Consider the following 23,483-nt stretch of genomic DNA (forward strand, 5'->3'; position numbering starts at 1 on the left):
GCTGTTCAATCAATCGTGTTGTGATGAATTCAAATGTGATATATGCACCCTTCACAGAGCAGTATCCCCAATACTGGAGAGGTTTTCCCTACTGGCCCTCCAACACTACTTCCTACTACATACTACTCAGCACTTCAAATATTAACCAGTCCCAACCCTAACCAAGCATCGTATATTAGCTAGCAGAGCGATTCCCACTACTGTGATTTGGATTTGGGCTATCACACTTTCATTTAATAGCATTACATTTATCTAACTGAACCATACATTTCGTCACCTAGCATTCCTTTCAAGTTACAAAAGCTGATGTAGGTGTACGGTGGGCTTTTTTGAAATTATAGTGGCAGTACAAAACGAATTAGCTAGGATTTTGGTGGTTTCATTTATAAATCTTTCTTTGTGAAACAAATGAAATCAGGAACAACAGGCAAGTGATGTCAAGCGAGCTACTGCAATCAATGTAATGTTAGGTAGAGGATGACAAAGACAATGATTCGATTGTCTACAGGCTTAAAGAGGATGATCCACAAACTAGTCATGGCGAGCCACTGATGTGACTCATGCTGGTAATTCAAGAGGAGTGATAGAGGGAGGGGAGGGTAAAGCAGCAATTTCAGCTTTTGGTAGGGAACTGAGAGTGAGATAGTGGGAGGGGTTAAGGGAGAGACAGAGGGAAAGATGAGACAGAGGAAAACAGGACAACCAATGACAGGCTTAGGTCACAACGCATACTTCAGTTGTCGTCTACCGCTAACAGCAACCCCGTTCCCAGCACTTCCTGGGGTAGGTAGGGGCTAGAGTGACGCTTATTATCATACCCTTTGCAATCTCTCTACATTATATGTACAATATCACATTTCATACTCCAAATTGAACCGTTTTGTACTTAAATTGCAGTGTTCCAGGGTCAACCATGGGGTATTTCTGAAGATACATAGTTTATTTCATGTATTTTTTATTTTGTATTTGATATACTGATTAAGCTCTTTGATTGTAAACCACTTCAGAGAGAACAGTTGCCCACACATCTTAAATTTCCCCTTTACTACTACTTCCCTGTTTATTTAAAAGGCTTTACTATATTGGTTGATCCCAGCTAACGTTTCTCATATCATGTCTTCTTCTTCTTCTTCTTCTTCAGTGAAGAGGAGCAAATTCATGGAGGATTCCATTCGGTCGAAGTATATTCTGATACTTCCATGCAGAATTCCCTATTTTTATATTGTTTTCTTCAGCTATGATAATATGTTTCTCTTTCTGGCAAGCAGGGAGACGGCAGCTTCTTAAAATCCATATTTTACTTTGCAGAGAGGTTTATTCACTTAACTGTAAAGCATTACATTGGCACAATATCACTGTCTTCTCAACATACCCCAGGGAAGACCAGTGGAAATGAAAAATGTATCATGCGCGCACAGAAGATAGATTTATGGAAGCAATTGTGAGGTATTATGTGCTCTGCCTTTCCATGACTGAATGACCAGAAAGGCTTTTTTTTTTTTTGCATATTCAGTAAAATAGCAAAAGTAAATAAGTCATACATTTTTGCCTGTGCATATTAAATCTCATTTAGAGTTTCATGACACTGAGTGAGTGTGTGTGTGTGTGTGTGTGTGTGTGTGTGTGTGTGTGTGTGTGTGTGTGTGTGTGTGTGTGTAAGTGTGTGTGTGTGTGTGTGTGTATGTGTGTGTGTGCACGTGCGTGCGCTTGTGTGTGTGTGTGTTTGTGTGTGTAACATAATGAGAAGCTCCACGCATAGCCTCCCAATGGAACTGTTTACACTTGAGAGCCATAGGCAGAGGTGACTGACTAAAGCACGGTGTCCCTGGTGAGGTCTGAGTGAAAAGAGACTCCTGTTAAGAAGATTGGAGCCAATAGCTGGGAGTAACTCCTTCTATTACACATCAGCGTGATTGTCATTCTAAGAACTGCAAAATAGTTTTTTAATTACTCTTTATAAACTTCAAAGTACATTGGCACTACAGTTTTTTTTTATTTTATTGAATTTAAATCCCAGACATCTACTTGCTGACAAACTGTCCATTATTTCCAGGGTGGGCTGGTGGGTGGGAATATTTAGGATTATAGTTTTCAGGTATTCAACATCCAAGAAACGTACGACCAATACATAATAGGCCAACACTCAAAACATTAGATGACACATAACAGATTCACATTGAAACCATGATTTTCCCAGTTCCAGTTCCTGAGGCAGAGCGTGGATGTGAGAGAGTAGTGCTGGGCCCGGTGGCTGAGCTGAGCCTGCTGCTGGTGAGACAATCTGCTGTAGCCTGACAGGGTGATGTATACTTGTTGTGTTAAAAGTTGATAGATTTTCTGCTGATCCGACGCCACCGCGTGCTGCAGCTGGAGCTGCTCCTCTTTTGTGAGGTGACACACTGCTCAAAATATTGAAGCCGGTGGGAAATGCTCAGAGTTGACAAAAAATACTGGAATAAAGGCCTGGAGTATTTGCAGCACCGATTTGATGTATGTGAGGTTCGGCTTTTGTCTTTCTGTACTAGGTGGGTGAATGGGATTCTTTTTTTTCTTCTTTAAAGTATATATACAGTAAAATGTATTGAAACATTTTGAAACACAATGAATGAGAAACAAACCATAAATTAATTCATCTGTATACTCTGAATCGATATTAACGAAATAATAAGGAATTCCACCTACACACACACACACACACACACACACACACACACACACACACACACACACACACACACACACACACACACACACACACACACACACACACACACACACACACACACATGCCCACAAATTGGTGAAAACAACATTCTTTCCTATTGACCCCGAATGTGAAGGAGCGAACTTCGTCGATGATCTTTTGTTATATAGAAATAACAAAACATGACGAAAGGCTGCTCTATTGTTCAAAGTACAAAATCCCGACCTACGGTTCGCAATGCTCCCATGTAGGGAAATAGAGCCTGCGAGAAGAGCCCTGTGGCTTAAAGATACTTGAAAATAAAGAGACACTGTGTCCAAGTAGGCTACACGTAGCTTTGTGTGTGGAAAACATTTCATCACAAGTAAGACATTTAACTTGATTAGTATAGTCTGTTTGTAACTCTACTCACTACTTGTAGCTGTGTAATCTGCTTGTAACTCCACTCTCTACTTGTAACTGTATAGTCTGTTTGTAACTCCACTCACTACTTGTAGCTGTATAGTCTGTTTGTAACTCCACTCTCTACTTGTAGCTGTATAGTCTGTTTGTAACTCCACTCACAACTTGTAGGTTTATAGTCTGTTTGTAACTCCACTCACAACTTGTAGGTTTATAGTCTGTTTGTAACTCTACTCACTACTTGTAGCTGTGTAATCTGTTTGTAACTCCACTCTCTACTTGTAGCTGTATAGTCTGTTTGTAACTCCACTCACTACTTCTAGCTGTAAAGTCTGTTTGTAACTCCACTCTCTACTTGTAGCTGTATAGTCTGTTTGTAACTCCACTCACAACTTGTAGGTTTATAGTCTGTTTGTAACTCCACTCACGACTTGTAGCTGTATAGTCTGTAACTCCACTCACTACTTGTAGCTGTATAGTCTGTTTGTAACTCCACTCACTACTTGTAGCTGTATAGTCTGTTTGTAACTCCACTCATGACTTGTAGCTGTATAGTCTGTAACTCCACTCACGACTTGTAGCTGTATAGTCTGTAACTCCACTCACTACTTGTAGCTGTATAGTCTGTAACTCCACTCACTACTTGTAGCTGTATAGTCTGTTTGTAACTCCACTCACTACTTGTAGCTGTATAGTCTGTAACTCCACTCACTACTTGTAGCTGTATAGTCTGTTTGTAACTCCACTCACGACTTGTAGCTGTATAGTCTGTAACTCCACTCACTACTTGTAGCTGTATAGTCTGTTTGTAACTCCACTCACAACTTGTAGGTTTATAGTCTGTTTGTAACTCCACTCACAACTTGTAGGTTTATAGTCTGCCCACAAATTGGTGAAAACAACATTCTTTCCTATTGACCCCGAATGTGAAGGAGCGAACTTCGTCGATGATCTTTTGTTATATAGAAATAACAAAACATGACGAAAGGCTGCTCTATTGTTCAAAGTACAAAATCCCGACCTACGGTTCGCAATGCTCCCATGTAGGGAAATAGAGCCTGCGAGAAGAGCCCTGTGGCTTAAAGATACTTGAAAATAAAGAGACACTGTGTCCAAGTAGGCTACACGTAGCTTTGTGTGTGGAAAACATTTCATCACAAGTAAGACATTTAACTTGATTAGTATAGTCTGTTTGTAACTCTACTCACTACTTGTAGCTGTGTAATCTGCTTGTAACTCCACTCTCTACTTGTAACTGTATAGTCTGTTTGTAACTCCACTCACTACTTGTAGCTGTATAGTCTGTTTGTAACTCCACTCTCTACTTGTAGCTGTATAGTCTGTTTGTAACTCCACTCACTACTTCTAGCTGTAAAGTCTGTTTGTAACTCCACTCTCTACTTGTAGCTGTATAGTCTGTTTGTAACTCCACTCACAACTTGTAGGTTTATAGTCTGTTTGTAACTCCACTCACGACTTGTAGCTGTATAGTCTGTAACTCCACTCACTACTTGTAGCTGTATAGTCTGTTTGTAACTCCACTCACTACTTGTAGCTGTATAGTCTGTTTGTAACTCCACTCATGACTTGTAGCTGTATAGTCTGTTTGTAACTCCACTCACGACTTGTAGCTGTATAGTCTGTAACTCCACTCACTACTTGTAGCTGTATAGTCTGTTTGTAACTCCACTCACTACTTGTAGCTGTATAGTCTGTTTGTAACTCCACTCACGACTTGTAGCTGTATAGTCCGTTTGCTTGTGTTTTTGGTCTTGGCTAGCTAGCTAGTCCTCACTCACATGGCTGCTTGCACTGTCACGAAAAGGGGTATGAGAGAAGCCTTATAAAATTACATTTTTCTAACTAGTGAGAATGCTCGGCAGCAGGCAATGTTGAAAAGTCATCTTTACACATGTTTCTTAAATGTAGTTTTGTAATTGACTAAAACAAGCAGATAACAAGAAAATTGCTTTTGAAAGATGTCAAGTTTTTGCTGTGAGACAAAGGGGTAACCTAGGTAGCCGCAGGTAGTTTTCCCCACAGGTGCACAGGACTGCAATCTAATACCAACTGGGAGTCTGGGTCTATTGAAATAGTCAAATGAATGTTGACTCAATCTTCAGCATTAGAAAATGTCATTATTAACTCTTTCTGTGTATAGTTACATTTGAATCACAATAGGTGTGTGTAGCCACATGGTTACATTAATGTGCTTCCACCTTGGGTTTTGAGGAGGATAGTGTTTATTTTAGAAAAAAGAGATGTGCCCTGCAGAGAGGCTGCTCTGTGTCTGCACAGCACACTGTGCTACTTAGCAAACTGCAGCCTCAGCAGAAGAAGTTAGAGAAATGGTTTACAGTTAATCAGGGCAGACACAGGAAGTGACCTCGCAATTCATCTGCCTGAACACCTGCCGACTGACTCCTGGGTTGGCAGATTTCTGGGGAGTTTACCCAAATCTTTCTGACTTTGAATTTCCAATGAGACTCAGGCAAAGTATCACATCTTATCCATATCTCTACTAGCCTGGTAGAACCGGCCTGATTGCTACATTTGCCATTCTGTTTTACTGTAAAATAGAATGTTGATGGAAGCGACCAGGCTGGTTCACCAGGCTATATCTCTGCTGCCCAATTCAGACTATCACTACACTTTTTTTTTTACTTCATCGAGCAGCTCAAGTTACATTTCTATCTTTGGGTGAAACTGAATAAGTAGAGGGAGCCAAAAAGGACAACAATTTAGTGAACCTTACTAGACCTGTTCCAGTGGTCCTGTTTTATAGTTGTGATACCGTGATGCTGTATTAAACTGCAAATGGGGCTCATGAGCTTTATTAAGTAAGGTACATTTGTTTGGATGTGGCTTCAAAATATGATGAGTACAGAAGGCTGAAAAGGCGAAGGAGGACCCATTTCAAGTTTGGCTTTCTATTGTGTGTGTTCAGCTTTCGTTCCTGTGAAGATGAGATGAGGACCTTATTACAATATTAAGAATCCCCAGCCAATGACAATGTCTTGCTGCACAGGAAGTCTAGACAGGTTAGATTTCTTAACATTAATTCCACAGTGAGCAGAGCGAATTAATTGACAATAATGTACCCAACTATGCAACTGTCTTATTCAATGTCTACTCTACCAAACAACTGTTTGGATACAATGAGTAAGCTATCAGACTTCATTACACACACACACACACACACACACACACACACACACACACACACACACACACACACACACACACACACACACACACACACACACACACACACACACACACACACACACACACACACACGCACGCACACACACACACACACGCACACATACGCACACACACGCACACACACGCATGCACACATACGCACACACACAGAGAATATTCAGTTCTTGATATGGCTAAGCTGTCCAAAAAATGTAACACTGCTGAAAACGTTATCCCCCCAAGCGAAATTGAATAACACATTTTTTTTTTTTTTTTTTTTATGTTCCCACGTTTGTTGGGCTCCAGTCAGGCAGTGGATGTTTACTCATGGTAGTCTGAAACAGGGCCACCTGTACAGTCACAACAAAATGCTTTTTTCACAAAGATTTCATGACATTTGGAATCCAGCAATGTAATCCATTTAAATACAAATTGAGCCAACTCAAACTGAGCTTCTCATTGGCCAGACCTAAGAGCTTTTGATAGCTAATGTGGGATGACTATGGGGGGGGACAGACACGGAGACTACGGCCTCCAGATGCTCTGCTCAAAATGCAGGACATTCTGCTTGGGAGATGAGGGGATATCTGTTTGAGATTGTAACATAATGTTGCAGATCTCATCAGTGATTATGAATGCATGTCTTGGGTCTAACTGAAGCTAAGAAAGATCATCTGTACCTGTTAAGGATCTGCCCCTTTTATCCATTATCGCCTGAAATGACATTCCCAAATCTGACTGCCTGTAGCTCAGGCCCTGAAGCAAGGATATGCACATTCTTGATACCATTTGAAAGGAAACACTTTGAAGTTTGTGGAAATGTTTAAAGGAATGTAGGAGAATTTAACACATTAGATCTGGTAAAAGATAAAACAAAGAAAAAACATATTTGAAATGCAAGAGAAAGGCCATAATGTATTATTCCAGCCCAGGTACAATTTAGATGTGGACCACTAGATGGCAGCAGTGTATCTGCAAAGTTTTTGACTGATCCAATGAACCATTGTATTTCTGTTCAAAATGTTATATCAAGACTGCCCAAATGTGCCTAATTTGTTTATTCATATCTTTTCAAGTTCAAAATTGTGCACTCTCCTCAAACAATAGCATGGTATTCTTTCACTGTAATAGCTACTTTAAATTGGACAGTGCAGTTAGATTAACAAGAATGTAAGCTTTCTGTCAATATTAGATATTTCTATGTCCTGGGACATGTCCTTGTTACTTACAACCTCATGCTAATCGCATTAGCCTACATTAGCTCAACTGTCCCATGGATGGGACACCGATCCCGAAGAAGTTTTTAATCCTGTGGCAATAGTGACACCAACTATACACAAATCTTTTTAGAATTTAAAAAAAAGCAATCAAAGCATCTCCTTAGGCATTGGGTAGTTCGGTTGAGAGGTTGTTGGCCATGTTAAGCATCAGTGCCCAGTACCCAGCACAGCACACGCATGCCTCAAGTCCTTGTGTCTTCTACTGCCATAAATCCCATCTGGGAAATAACATGGAGGGAACAGCTCAGCTCCTCTACTCTATGGTAGGAACAGCTCAGTTCCTCTAAATGTAATGTTATTCCCTGTTAGCTGAGATTTATGTCACCATTAACCCCTTATTATTATTTAATTTGTGTGGAAAAAACAAAGGACAAAAAAATGGACCGTGAAAGTTTGGCAGTTCATGACCACTGAGAAAATCTGGAAGAGTCATGGCTTTGCCAGAGTCTTTATTGATCTTGGGGGGGTAACTGTCTAAATTTGGGAGCGTATATGACAGCATGCGGCATCATAATTGATTAGCTCAGACAGTACAGTAGCCTTCTGGACCCAGTTCATAGACAATATGTACTTACAAACATGGACACATTGTACCTGACCGGCCTGATCTTCAAAATCTGAGATCCTTTTACTGTTGCGAGTAATGCACCCTTCTTTCACCAGTGGTGATCATTCACTAGAGAGAATGTAAAAAAAATACATTCTGACTGAATAATACATCCATGATGGCTCCAGTGTAGACCATTAGGATAATTAGAAGTCAGCTAGCATTAAATTAATATGGACAAATTGCCTGGAGATGGGCTCTGAAGTTTCAACTTTAATTTAACATTCAGACATCTCATTAATCAGGACAAAACAACAATATCGTCATACACTTTTCTTCCAGACTAGTGACAGACATTACATACCCCGACATGGCACTGCATACTACGTCGAAAATGTAAAGGTTAACTACCAGCGCCGTGCCATGACGTGACTATCATTAATCTGATGACTGTTATGTATTTAATCAACTAACCATGATTAATTGTTACTCAATTATTTATTTACTAACTAACTCAATAATAACACAGAATACCCATACACACTTAAATGAGATAAAAGCCCTAGTGGACTGACACGATATGACGGCTTGTTACACGAAGGAAAGGGGATGGGGAAAGATAAAGAGAGGGAGAGACAAAGAGAGTCAACTTATCGTACATACATTTGGAAGTTACGCTCACGGAAATACAAATACTTAGCACCCTAACCACTGCTCATTCAGATTAGAAATGCAATATATATTTACACGTAGATGTGTTTCTCTGTCACCTCTCTGTTGAAACCAATCAATCCATCTACGGGTAGTGGCTCGATGTAAGGCTCTGGTTGTCCACCAGAGGTCACAATGTGTTCCTTACTTCAGACTTACCCACGGTTGTTTGGGAGGGATTCTTCCTTCCCACCTCGTATCTTTTTTTCAAAGTGTTACTTTTTACATGCACGGCTGCAGAATGTGAATGTTCTGGTCTAGTCTTTACCTTCTTCACTTGTGTTGAGTTTCAGAGTTTCTAACCATTTTGTGACGTTCAGCTCGCGCTGTACGTCGGCTGGTCTGTATGTTAATTCCCAGCGAGTCCTTTAAAGCACTTTGGCCAACGGGGCGTTCTGTCATGCTGACACGAACTCTAACCTTACTTGGGGCGTGACTACTGACTAGGCACAAGTTTATATGAATTTTTTTTAATCTAATTTAGAAGGCTAAAATCACATTTCTACCTTCACAAAAGTATTCTCATATTTAATCATATATTTTATACAGCATTTTAAGGTAAACTTGATACATAGGATGTGTAAACTTTCAGAGATACAGTTACTTTGTTATACCACTTAATGACATCACAAAATAATAACAATGTGACAGGATTATTCTTTAAACCCCCCGGACCATTCTTAATATTTTGACGTCAGAATTGAATGTTCCAATGTCCAATCTTTTGACGTGAGAGTTTTTAGGCAGGCCACACTCTCTCAAGAAAAGGCATTTATTTTGTTGGTACTGAAAGGCAGAGAGGGAAAGTTCCCTCCTGCTTAAATTTACAACCTAGTGTTAAGGTATCAAGACCGGTACAGCTCTTCTTCCCCTCTTCTGTGGGAGAGAGGTGGTCTAGCTATCTTCAAATGTTTGTCTAGCTGATGGGTCCTTTGATCCAATGTCAGGAGAGTCATGACAGCCGTTGCTAACTAGCATAGCTGGCCCCTTTATTGCAAAGAGTTATCAGATATTAGCAGTGTTGGAGAACGTTACTTTTAAAAGTAACTTGTTACATTACAACATTACTTGAATTAAAAATAACTAGTTACGTTACAACATAACTTACTATGGAAGTATCTTGTTACATTACTTTTGCATCACCAAAAACAGGAAACCCTCTAAAGATGCCTTGCATGTGTTGATCATTTATCCGTATGCCCAGTAGAGGGCACACACTACCTTTGAATGGCTTGCATAGCCTACCGTCCGTAGCCTAATCTATCTCCGGTACAATACTTAAAATAAATGATTTTGTTGAATTATTTACACATAAGTAAATACATATATAAAACCAACTCAAATATAAGAACAACTGGCTACCAATGCACACAGATTTGAACTGGGCAGAGACATTCTACGTAAAACTATACGATCACATTGTGTAATTGTTGTGCTGTTTCCTTTATATTTATGGTGAAGACAGAGCTGAAACAAATGTTAATTCTTATCAACTTGAGCCTAACTTGATCACCTAGTTATGTTGTTGGCTTTTATTACCAGACAATAAATGGGGCACTCGCCTCAACCCGATGATCCTGTGCTTGCATCAGTCACGTAACGTCTGTCCGTTTCTTCTATCAATTCAAAGTCATGTTAATAAAGGCTATTGTCTCCGCCATGTTGCAGGCTATCTAGCTACCATCTACCATGCTAGCTACCTGCCACAACGTTCATGCAGAAACAGGAAGAGCACGTAGCCTAGGGGGAGGGGCAATTTTTTTTATAAGCGCCAACAAAGAAGATAAATTATATTGTAAAAGTAACTAGATAACTGATTAAACTAATGCCTTATGTTACTCTTTAGCACAGAAAAGGAATCTTAGTACTCTAGCGCTTTAATTTGTAACGTGCTACCACCAACACTGGATATTAGAATCCCGTTTGTCATCTTCAACCTAGACTGTGTATACGTCAAATCACTTAATACATAATGTAATGTGTTTTAAAGATTAACAGCCTATGTTGTGATTTTTTTTATTGGACCAGAGACAAGAGAGGCTAAGCCCATGCATGTGGTGCATCTGTTTGAAAGAACAGCAGGGTTGTAAAGATTTTATATGGAGTCTATACCAGAAATGGTTGCAGTTAAGCAGGGTTCCATTCTGTTATACAGTTCCTATACAGACAACATCGTCCTGTAATCTCTTTTGGGATAGAACGCATGACTACACCATCTTTTTGCCATCAGGGGAGGTTGTCCAGCAATTAGAAGAAATAATGCTCAAAGTTGTGTCAGCTCATCATTAGTGCAATAATTCCCATCTGTAACAATCCACATTTTGCAATCCACCGAACAAACACCAGGTCCCAGTATGTCTGTGGGGTGTTTGCATGAGTTGTGGGATTGGTTTTTGCGTAATTGTGTTTGTAGGAATTTCTCTGTATTTATTACCTCCGTGCATATTGTGTGGTGTATGTCTATACTTGTGTCATGTACAGTGGGGCACATCTGCAATGCCACGACTCCTGCTCTACCTGTAGGGAGCTGATGAAACACCAGGTTGAGTAATTGTACCTGGGCCCACCCTTGAGGAAAATTGTTACCTTTATTGTTGCAAGTTACTTCTCTCTGGTTTTGATGTGTGGTTGGTCAAAGAAAGGAGGGCTGGCTAATTAGCATATCAGTGATGAAAGAGGGTTCAGTCATTACAAAGCCCCCGTTGTGATCATAACTGAATATTTGGGCAATGGGATCTTGTTGATTATAGCTGAGTTATACAGTAACAAAAGAGTAAACCCTCTGCACAGCAGTAATATACAGCACTGACAGCAACCTGAAGCAAGTGATACACAATCAACATCCTCTTTCGGAGGACCACAGTTTTTTCCCCCTGTGTGACACCAGTGTCCTCCATTGCTCTTTTCTTCCTCCAGCTCCTCATATCTCCCTCCCACTTCAATCCACCCCTCCCCCCACCCCCCAGTTATTTTCCCAGACGCCAAATTGACATTGACATTTTGATTGAGTGGAAGCTTCCCTCTGTCCTCTACTTCAACAGACTCTCCAGGCTGCTGGCCTATGCTGACTATCCTGCAGCGGATACCCAGCATTTATATCCTCTCTATTTATTTTTTTATATCAACAAGATGAGAGATTCCGTCTCCAAAAATGCAGAGGCCAGTTCAGCCAGAGCACCAGCTTGTCTGTGTGCATCTTAGCTTTATGATGTTGCCGGATTCCTCTTTTTAAAAAAGGTATTGTGTTATCTCACCCTCATGCCACGTTATCAAGTCTCATTTTGAGAAATGACAACCCTTGTCTATGGCTCAAATGTACTGTGTTTAGTTTTGTTATTCGGTTTTCCTTAGGGAGTGCTGTCAGTGTTGTTGGAGGGCAGCTTTGGACAGGAGCACGGAAACATTCTCATTGCCACATCTCAGTGTGCCGCAGCTGGGCAAGCCTCAGGGCCAATAACTCCAAGTCTTTCCATCAAAGACATTCTGGTCCCTCCATGGATTAATCTTCGTCTGCCCTTGAGTCAAATTACAATTGTTGACCATTTTACTCAGGACATTTCATGTTCTTCCGGCTTAGAGGTACTTTGCTGGAAGAATATTGCAAATGGATTATAATTCATTATACACTCATCGACTCAATAAAAATGAGCCAATATAAATAGCCAAATGGGGTGATTAATTCAACGTAACATGAACACAGAGACCGAGGACTACATTAGCGATACAATATTAATGGGTTACAGCAGCAGTGGAACGGGTGATTGTCATGCTAGTGTTCATATAGCAAAACACGGAGCCACATTTCTCATCTGCACAAGGAGAGTTGTCGTGTGTCATGTTTCCTGTCGACATGTGTTACGTAGTACTGTGTGGATAGCTTTGGAAGGAGTTGACAATGAGTCTTCTGCTGTCGAATTGTTGTATTCATGTCGGTATTCTCCAAACCAACAATCCAGAAGTGACATGATAATGAGTAGTGAAGGAATGTAAGGATCACTTACTAAAATAAAATATCACAAACGGTGTAGTTATGTTTTCAGATATCCTTCCAGGCCCTTGGCAATGATTTTGTTTTATTATTCAAAATGTTAGATCTGCTAAATGCAATGCCATTGTTAGCCTGTTACGCGCTTGCATGATGTCCATGTATTTTCCATTGTTAGCCTGTTACGCGCTTGCATGATGTCCATGTATTTTCCATTGTTAGCCTGTTACGCGCTTGCATGATGTCCATGTATTTTCCATTGTTAGCCTGTTACGCGCTTGCATGATGTCCATGTATTTTCCATTGTTTGTTAGCTTGCATGATGTCCATTATTTTCCATGTTACGCGCTTGCATGCGCTTGCATGATGTCCATGTATTTTCCATTGTTAGCATGTTACGCGCTTGCATGATGTCCATGTATTTTCCATTGTTAGCATGTTACGCGCTTGCATGATGTCCATGTATTTTCCATTGTTAGCCTGTTACGCGCTTGCATGATGTCCATGCATGTTACGCGCTTGCATGATGTCCATGCATGTTACGCGCTTGCATGATGTCCATGTATTTTCCATTGTTAGCCTGTTACGCGCTTGCATGATGTCCATGTATTTTCCATTGTTAGCCTGTTACGCGCTTGCATGATGTCCATGTATTTTCCATTGTTAGCCTGTTACGCGCTTGCATGATGTCCATGTATTTTCCATTGTTAGCATGTTACGCGCTTGCATGATGTCCATGTATTTTCCATTGTTAGCCTGTTACGCGCTTGCATGATGTCCATGTATTTTCCATTGTTAGCCTGTTACGCGCTTGCATGATGTCCATGTATTTTCCATTGTTAGCCTGTTACGCGCTTGCATGATGTCCATGTATTTTCCATTGTTAGCATGTTACGCGCTTGCATGATGTCCATGTATTTTCCATTGTTAGCATGTTACGCGCTTGCATGATGTCCATGTATTTTCCATTGTTAGCCTGTTACGCGCTTGCATGATGATGTCCATGTATTTTCCATTGTTAGCCTGTTACGCGCTTGCATGATGTCCATGTATTTTCCATGATGTCCAAGTATTTTCCATTGTTAGCCTGTTACGCGCTTGCATGATGTCCATGTATTTTCCATTGTTAGCATGTTACGCGCTTGCATGATGTCCATGTATTTTCCATTGTTAGCCTGTTACGCGCTTGCATGATGTCCATGTATTTTCCATTGTTAGCATGTTACGAGCTTGCATGATGTCCATGTATTTTCCATTGTTAGCCTGTTACGCGCTTGCATGATGTCCATGTATTTTCCATTGTTAGCCTGTTACGCGCTTGCATGATGTCCATGTATTTTCCATTGTTAGCCTGTTACGCGCTTGCATGATGTCCATGTATTTTCCATTGTTAGCCTGTTGCATGATGTCCATGTATTTTCCATTGTTATTGATTCCATGTATTTTCCATTGTTAGCCTGTTACGCGCTTGCATGATGTCCATGTATTTTCCATTGTTAGCACGCGCTTGCATGATGTCCATGTATTTTCCATTGTTGTTGATGTCCATGTATTTTCCATTGTTAGCATGTTACGAGCTTGCATGATGTCCATGTATTTTCCATTGTTAGCGTGTTACGCGCTTGCATGATGTGTATTTTCCACGCGCTTGCATGATGTCCATGTATTTTCCATTGTTAGCATGTTACGCGCTTGCATGATGTCCATGTATTTTCCATTGTTAGCCTGTTACGCGCTTGCATGATGTCCATGTATTTTCCATTGTTAGCATGTTACGCGCTTGCATGATGTCCATGTATTTTCCATTGTTAGCCTGTTACGCGCTTGCATGATGTCCATGTATTTTCTATTGTTAGCCTGTTACGCGCTTGCATGATGTCCATGTATTTTCCATTGTTAGCCTGTTACGCGCTTGCATGATGTCCATGTATTTTCCATTGTTAGCCTGTTACGCGCTTGCATGATGTCCATGTATTTTCCATTGTTAGCATGTTACGCGCTTGCATGATGTCCATGTATTTTCCATTGTTAGCCTGTTACGCGCTTGCATGATGTCCATGTATTTTCCATTGTTAGCCTGTTACGCGCTTGCATGATGTCCATGTATTTGCCATTGTTAGCCTATTACGCCCTTGCTTGATGTTCATGCTATTCTTGCTGTCCTGCACAAAGCATTTACTGATATATGCAGGCCATCTTTCCTGGGAAGAGCGAGTGATTATTTTCACATTTTTCCAATTCAATGGTCTTCAGGCAGCAGTCAGAGTCAGAATGTAAGTACCAAAGGACCATACCGCCACCCATCATGGCTTATCATTTGTCAGTGTAATTAGAAGTTGTGGTGGAAAGCTTCTCAACATGGTGGGGATCTGTGACTTTCAAAAGTACACTAGTAGATAATGATGTTGGCAGCTCCATGGCTCACATCATGGATGTGCTGCTCATTAGTGTCAGCCCTCTAATATTCTAGCCCTATGAAATGGGGGAGAATGGATTACATTACTCAAGACCTCTCTCTCTCTCTCTCTCTCTCTCTCTCTCTCTCTCTCTCTCTCTCTCTCTCTCTCTCTCTCTCTCTCTCTCTCTCTCTCTCTCTCTCTCTCTCTCTCTCTCTCTCTCTCTCTCTCTCTCTCTCTCTCTCTCTCTCTCTGATTGACAACAGGCTACCTAAATATGGCTCCCAATCAGAGACAATGACTGACACCTGCCTCTGATTGAGAACCATACTAGGCCAAACACATAGAAATATAACAACAGAACAAAACATAGAAAAACAACAGAATGCCCACCCCAGCTGACGCCCTGACCAACTAAAATAAAGACATAAAAAGGAACTAAGGTCAGAACGTGACATCAACTGCCTGCATATTCAAACACCAAAGGACAGGGGTGGCAGGTAGCCTAGTGATTTAGAATGTTGGGCCAGTAACCGAAAGGTCACTGGTTTGAATCCCTGAGCGGACTAGGTGAAAAATCTGCTGATGTGCACTTGAGCAAGGCACTTAACCATAATTGCTCCAGGGTCACTGTCAAAAACAGCTGATCACAGGCTGTGACCCAACTCTCTTGAGGGTGAGTGTACATGTGTGAAATTGGACAAATGTAAGCACCCACATTATTATAGGCATTTGGCTGCACTAGTCTTGTTCCTTTGGGGCTGGGCTGAGGGTTGTGGACGGGCTTTCCAAAATGTTCCAGTTGATTTCCTTTCCTGTTTCATCTGAGAGATCGTGCCTCTGAAACCTTTCTGTTGTGTTTTCCATACATCTATCACTCTGAGAATGCATTTTAGCAAAGAAAACAGAGCAGATCAAACAAAAAGGGAAGGAAGATAATCACTGTGGTGATTATTCCGATAGACTGTTGAGTGGCAGTGTTGACATGAACTGCTCCATGGGAAACTGGCTCTCACAAAGGGACTTAACAGCAGGATCCATCCAAATCCCAGGGGAAAGCAATTGATGAAGGAGCATGGCCAATATCCTGTTGGCTGAGGAGGACTGGGATCATGCTGGATGTAAAGAATGCCAAGAATTCTGTAATGGATTTTGTTAAGACAAGAAACCCATTGGAAAGCAAAACAAACTAAGCACACAGATCAATGGAAAGAGGATGGACAATTAAGTCAGGCAAACAGATGTGCTAATTACAAATTAACTGAACCAGGTTTTTTGTATTCTTGTTTTTGCCTATATGGCTTTTGCATGTACAGTGCTGAATTTCATTCATTGAAGTCAATTCATATTCATTCAAAGTCCTTCGAAGAGGTAAATGGGATTCTGTAGATAATGGAAATGTCATCAAGAATGAGTTCTTCTCTTGTGTACAGTATAAGTCAGAGAAAACTATTACATTCCCCACTGTATGTGGTTTTCCATCCTACTGTGTTCCCCAGACGAGGGGATTACAAATGATGATACACCAAAACATGCTGTGAATTTTGTACGCTTGCATCACTTCATTCTGTGCTAGCTACATGATTGTTCTGCAAAGTCAGGACACATTGGAAATGCTTTTCTCTGCATGTTTTTGTGTCGAAATATTTCATACCACATATAATAAAAACTTTCTCCCAGCTTGTTGACATAGTATATCATCAGTTATTCCAGAATGGCATGGTCAGCTGGTTTTGGTGCCATTTCACATGGGTGCAATTGATTTGTTGGAGTCGTTATTTGAACAGACAAGCACCTGCTGTTCCAGATGTTCAAAGAGTTAATCAGTTTAGGATTGTGGGGTGACGGAATCATGCAAGTGATACCCTTTATACCCTTCCATCCCCTATCGCCCTCCCTCTCTCAACCAACCCATCATGTGGCCTGACCCTACTGGAGTAGATCATTTTGGCTGGCTGCCTGTATGCTTGTTTATATAACGATAGGGCCTGAAATCTGGCAGCTTGAGCCCTGTGCTCGGCTCTCTCATATCCCTTCCCGTAGAATGGGTGTCACTGACTCCGCTTTACTAACTAGAAGAAAGCATAACTTCCACATTCTGAGGAACAAACTGTATTGCTGTCACTTATAGAACTTTTTTTATTTCATTTGTGTTCAATTGTGTAGCTCCACCAGCTCTCCCTGGTCCAAATCGATAAAGCCACTGAATATGCAGGTAGCAGGATCAATGAAGGACATAGCTATATTAATGGGAATCAAAAAAATGGATCCAGCGTAATTGTAACGTACTCACAATAACAGATGCATGGCTGAAGAAAAGCGTTTCTGGGGTGGTATCGACTTTGCTCATCGCCCTCTTGGCCCAGTAGAAAAGTAAGGGGAGAGAGGGAGAGCGAGGGGGAGAGAGGGAGAGCGAGGGAGAGAGAGAGAGAGAGAGAGAGAGAGAGAGAGCAGTAGGAGACAGAGAGATGTTTGTAACGAGGGAGTGAACGACAATGATGAAAGTACCATTGTGAGAGTGGCTCGATAAATTTCATCTGGGCCGATTTACACGCTTCTCCTATTCTCCTCACCCACTCATGTCCTAACATGCTCCCACAACACCCCTTGCAGCATGATGCTACAATCCTGAAAGTAATCAGAGAGACATAAACACATCTAACACCAGCCTATGTTGCTATATATCTAGCAAATCTATGTTTAAATGCTTATCTATATTGGATATTACTCAAAGGACAATTTCCCCTTTCTGTGTCTCACTTCCTCATGATAGCATGTGGTTGCCACAGTGATGGAAAGATTATGTTTTGATTGGAGAAGGAAGTCAGGTGCTCCAATGCCCAGATGCCATTTCATCAACATGTATTGCAGTGTACAACTTCCTGCCGTTTGTCAGATGAATCAGAAGTAAGTCATGAATGAGGTGGTAGGTTGGAATATAACAACATTGCCTGAAGTTAGTGCGGAGAGGAGAGTAAAGAGAGGTAGAGTCATAGGATCTTAATTTGATCGCTCTTTTCCTTCAAAGTAAACTTGTAAAAGGCCAATAAAAGTTTGTAATTTCCACTTTAAAATGTCAGCCTTGATTTGCCCTAACACATTTTTTTTTATCAAGGCCTACATAAATGTCCGTAATCCACCATCCTGCTGCTGAAGGATTATTTTTTCCCTGCTATACCAAACTGGCTCAAACTAAGATACTACATATGTAGTAATGTTAGATTGCCTAGACTTGGCTGCCATGGTGATGTAGCCTCATATGACCTCCACTGCTAATGGATACTCCTGGGTTGCCTTTAGGCATAGGCTTAACACTGTCCCCTTAAAATGTGTGAGCATTTCAAAGTAGCAAGACCAAATTAGATGAATTACATGGGCCTATAATTACATTGAGTAATTTGGTGACACTTTCTATATACTAGCTGTGTGTATGTAATGCATTATAGGCATGAATGTACAGGCATTAATAATGTATTATCATGTTTGCGTTCATAAAAGTAGCAATGGGCTGTTGAAAAATCTTACATCAGTCTTAAAAATCCATATGGACATTTCACGCTCTTGAAAGAGTAACCTAAGAGTTTTTCCCATGACATGCATGTCATGTTGATCACTATTGATGGCTGACTGAGGCATTTAGATGGATGGATAATTCCGTTACAAAGCATTATGTTGATCACGGGAGCATATTTGATTCTTGTAATTAAAACATGTCTCTGTCAACGGAGCAAAGGATCATATATTCATATTAACTAATTTCAAAGCCCATGAAATACCAGAACCCAACCAAAAACAACACGCAGAGATCGCTTAAAATTAAAATAAAAAAAACATAAACCAAGCTTTTTAAGAGCGTGGTTTCCGTCCCACCTGGCATGAATGTCACTTTAAATCAGTGTCAAGGCGATAATCAAAAACTGTGGAATGAAAATGTGTAATCTCTCCTATTATATTTCTATGGCTTGGGGACACAGGCATGATTATCTTTTTACTCATAAGGTGACCTCATTCAATTAAGAAAGACGCACCGAAGGACATAGAATCAATGGTGGACCAGAACCAATTAAAAAACAGCTAATTGCAGATGCATTTTTAAGTGTATTGAGTAAGTAGCCGTCAATAACAACAACTCCTGCCAAGGAAATTATGCAGGGGAGTAACGAGAGACAATATGCTCTTAAAGGCATATGCTTCCAGATGTCTGTCTGCTATCGACTAAAGATGTGGTGGCAACACTGCCATATCAGGGATGCTCAACTGAGAACGGCTAAGATGCTTAAGTCCCCCCTCCTCCACGTCCTCTCTCTCGCTGGCCAGTTGTTTTGAGCCTGAAGGAGAGTAAATTATGCCAACATCGTTTGGAATGGTCGTAAATATTTGACATGAAATGAATGGTAGAAAATAAAGACGAATTGGGATCGCTTTTAATGAGTTACTGTTCTATTGGTACTTAGGCAAATTAGTGGAACAATACCTCAGTTAATTACACAGACTTTTATAATAATTAAAGTGAAGTACACTTTTATCTATACCATATCTAATGCATGGGTAATTGAAAAAATAATAACGATAAATATTTAAATGACAAGTTAATCATTTGCATCTCCACATCATGCTTTCACTATGATTATTTTTGGTCATTGCACAAAATATATGTGAAAGGGAAACCAGGAGTGTATGATCGAGAGATCCAATTTGACACAGGTTAAACGTGACGGTCTTGTCACAGTTGAAGACCGAACCATTTGAATCCCTGCTAACTCCACCCAAACAGTGACATCATCTTTGAATCATCTACCTCACTACTAACACGTTTCAGCCATGGGGAAAATGGGGAGGAGATACACAGACACAGACACAGACACACACACACACACACACACACACACACACACACACACACACACACACACACACACACACACACACACACACACACACACACACACACACAAAGTTTTGTGCACACTCTTTTTGGATTTAGGCACTGACACTAGACGCCTGACACTGTCATGTCTTATCGACCTCCTCGGGTCAGGAACCTCTCGAAGTCATAACACTTGTAACCACCACAAACACAATTAAAGATGCAGACAGACAATCTCATGGATGGGAACGCTCCTTTCTTCTAAACCACTTTGGCAGCGGGTCCCGGGGACCCAAAAGAGGTGCAGACTTTTGTTCCAGTTCAGAGCTAAAACAACCTATTCAACGAATCACTGAGGCCTTGATTAATTGAATCAGTTGTGTTTGTGCTGAACTGGAGCAAGAACATGCACACCCTGTGGGTCCAGAGACCAGGTTTGAAGAACACTGTTTGGTGTTCAGTATTTATTATCCAATTTCATTTTAATCAGAATTTAATAATTGGATGGATATGGATGTAAACCCTGAGAATAAACAGGACAGAATGGACATACTAATTGCAATGTAATTATTCAATCCATGGATCCTTGGAGTCAACAAATTCACTCCTACAAACCCGTGTACATGCACGCATGCACACATGCACACACACCCGCAAAAAAACACACCGACGCACACACATTTCAGTCACTAGGTTGGAGAAATGTGAAGCTTTGAATTGGCTGCAAATCAGACTTGTTCAGAACCTAAAGTCTGTAACGAGCGCCGTTGCTCTTGGAAGAGTGCACGTTTGTTGATTGCTGAGAAACTACTAATCAAGCTAACAGGCTCAAGTAATTGGAAAAGAGAGTTATATCAATGCACGGGGAGAAGCTCATTACCACTATTGATTTGCACTTAAATATGAAAATGATGATGAGCCGTAAAAGTGTATTATACATGTGAATACTTTCTGGCCTCTGTCTTGCTCTACTGTGTCCACATGCAATACACACTTGTTCATTTTCAATCTTGTTGATTAGAAAGATCAAGTGTTAGTCATGGCTTATGACCCAAAAATATAACATAGAAGAAATTACACAGTGTACCATGGAGGCATGTACTTTATATACTGTAGGTCCAGTAAATTATATATACATATATTATATATCATCCCATTGCTTTTTGTTATCACATAATGTTATTGAACTATTGGACATGTATATTGAGTAACTCAAAAAAATCAGCAAAAAAAGAAACGTCCAGTTTTCAGGACACTGTTTTTCAAAGATAATTCGTAAAAATCAAAATAACTTCACAGATCTTCATTGTAAAGGGTTTAAACACGGTTAACCTTGTTCAATGACCATAAACAATTAATGAACATGCGGAACGGTTGGTAAGACACTAACAGCTTACAGACGGTAGGCAATTAAGGTCACAGTTAAGAAAACTTAGGACACTAAAGAGTCCTTTCTACTGACTCTAAAAAACACCAAAAGAAAAATGCCCAGGGACCCTGCTCATCTGCGTGAACGTGCCTTAGGCATGCTGCAAGGAGGCATCAGGACTGCAGATGTGGCCAGGGCAATAAATTGCAATGTCTGTACTGTGAGATGCCTAAGACAGTGTTACAGGGAGACAGGATGGACAGCTGATTGTCCTTGCAGTGGCAGACCACATGTAACAACACCTGCACAGGATTGGTACATCACACCTGCGGAACAGGTACAGGATGGCAACAACAACTGCCCGAGTTACACCAGGAAGGCACAATCCCTCCATCAGTGCTCACACTGTCCACAATAGGCTGAGAGATGCTGGACTGAGGGCTTGTAGGCCTGTTGTAAGGCAGGTCCTCACCGGACATCACCGGCAACAACGTTGCCTATGGGCACAAACCCACCGTCGCTGGACCAGACAGGACTGGCAAAAAGTGCTCTTCACTGATGAGTCACGGTTTTGTCTCACCAGGGGTGATGGTCGGATTTGCGTTTATTGTCGAAGGAATGAGCATTACACCGAGGCCTGTACTCTGGAGCGGGATCGATTTGGAGTTGGAGGGTCCGTCATGGTCTGGGGCGGTGTGTCACAGCATCAGTGGACTGAGCTTGTTGTCATTGCAGGCAATCATCCTGACATGACCCTCCAGCATGACAATGCCACCAGCCATATTGCCTGTTCTGTGCATGATTTCCTGCAAGACAGGAATGTCAGTGTTCTGCCATGGCCAGCGAGGGGCCCGGATCTCAATCCCATTGAGCACGTCTGGGACCTGTTGGATCGGAGGGTGAGGGCTTGGGCCATTCCCCCCAAGAAATGTTTGGGAACTTGCAGGTGCATTGGTGGAAGAATGGGGTAACATCTCACAGCAAGTGCAGTTCATGAGGAGGAGATGCACTGAGGTACTTAATGCAGTTGGTGGCCACACCAGATACTGACTGTTACTTTTGATTTTGACCCCCCTTTGTTCAGGGACACATTATTCAATTTCTGTTAGTCACATGTCTGTGGAACTTGTTCAGTTTATGTCTCAGTTGTTTAATCTTGTTGTGTTCATACAAATATTTACACATGTTCAGTTTGCTGAAACTAAACGCAGTTGACCACGAGACGTTTCTTTTTTTTGCTGAGTTTATGTTGTCATAACTCAATATTCAACTGTCACCGTAGGTTTTTTTTAATCTGTAGCTTTTAAAAGGCTTTATGGAGATAAAATGGAGAACGTCTCTGTCTGTGTGATGGCAAGCAGCAGTGGGGGAGATTATTCTGCAATTGTCTTGCGTTATTTGAAATAGATATCTCCCAGCTCCATGTCTCCTTGTAAGACAATATGGCAGCATGTCAAATGGTCCCATCAGGTTGGGGGTAGGATGACTGAGGAGTGGAGGTGAGCAGTTCCAGGGATTCTACAAATGCTGGGAAAATGACTCTCTGCCTCAGTGCACCCAAGCATCAGATTCATTCCAAAATAACACTGCTCTGTGCACCCAGTAGTCAACATAGAGATGGGATGAAAATAGGTTCAATATAGAGACACTTGAATGAATGCATATAATCCTGTCCCTTTATATTAAAAGTAAATGCCATGTTCAGACTTCTTACTGCGTTTATGAGTTGATATTTCAGCATCGTGTTTGTATTTGCTCCCAGGCATCACTCGGATTCATTTCGTCTTCCAAACACCCGTTCAATGCATTGGTTAGGTTGCTCTGAATGACATGTAAACGCTACCTTCATACGCTGCAATCTTCCGTCTATTCTGCTCATCCTGATCAACAGCTAATAGGAGCACTAAGAACAAAGAAAATCCTGTCGTGCGTACAAGAAGCACGCATAACGAATGCCTGATGCATGATCGCCTGGATAATGTTGTTTATCAATCACAGTTTTTATTATTTTACTT

The sequence above is a fragment of the Oncorhynchus clarkii genome, chromosome 26 (assembly GCF_045791955.1).
Source record: "Oncorhynchus clarkii lewisi isolate Uvic-CL-2024 chromosome 26, UVic_Ocla_1.0, whole genome shotgun sequence".
Taxonomy (NCBI): domain Eukaryota; kingdom Metazoa; phylum Chordata; class Actinopteri; order Salmoniformes; family Salmonidae; genus Oncorhynchus; species Oncorhynchus clarkii.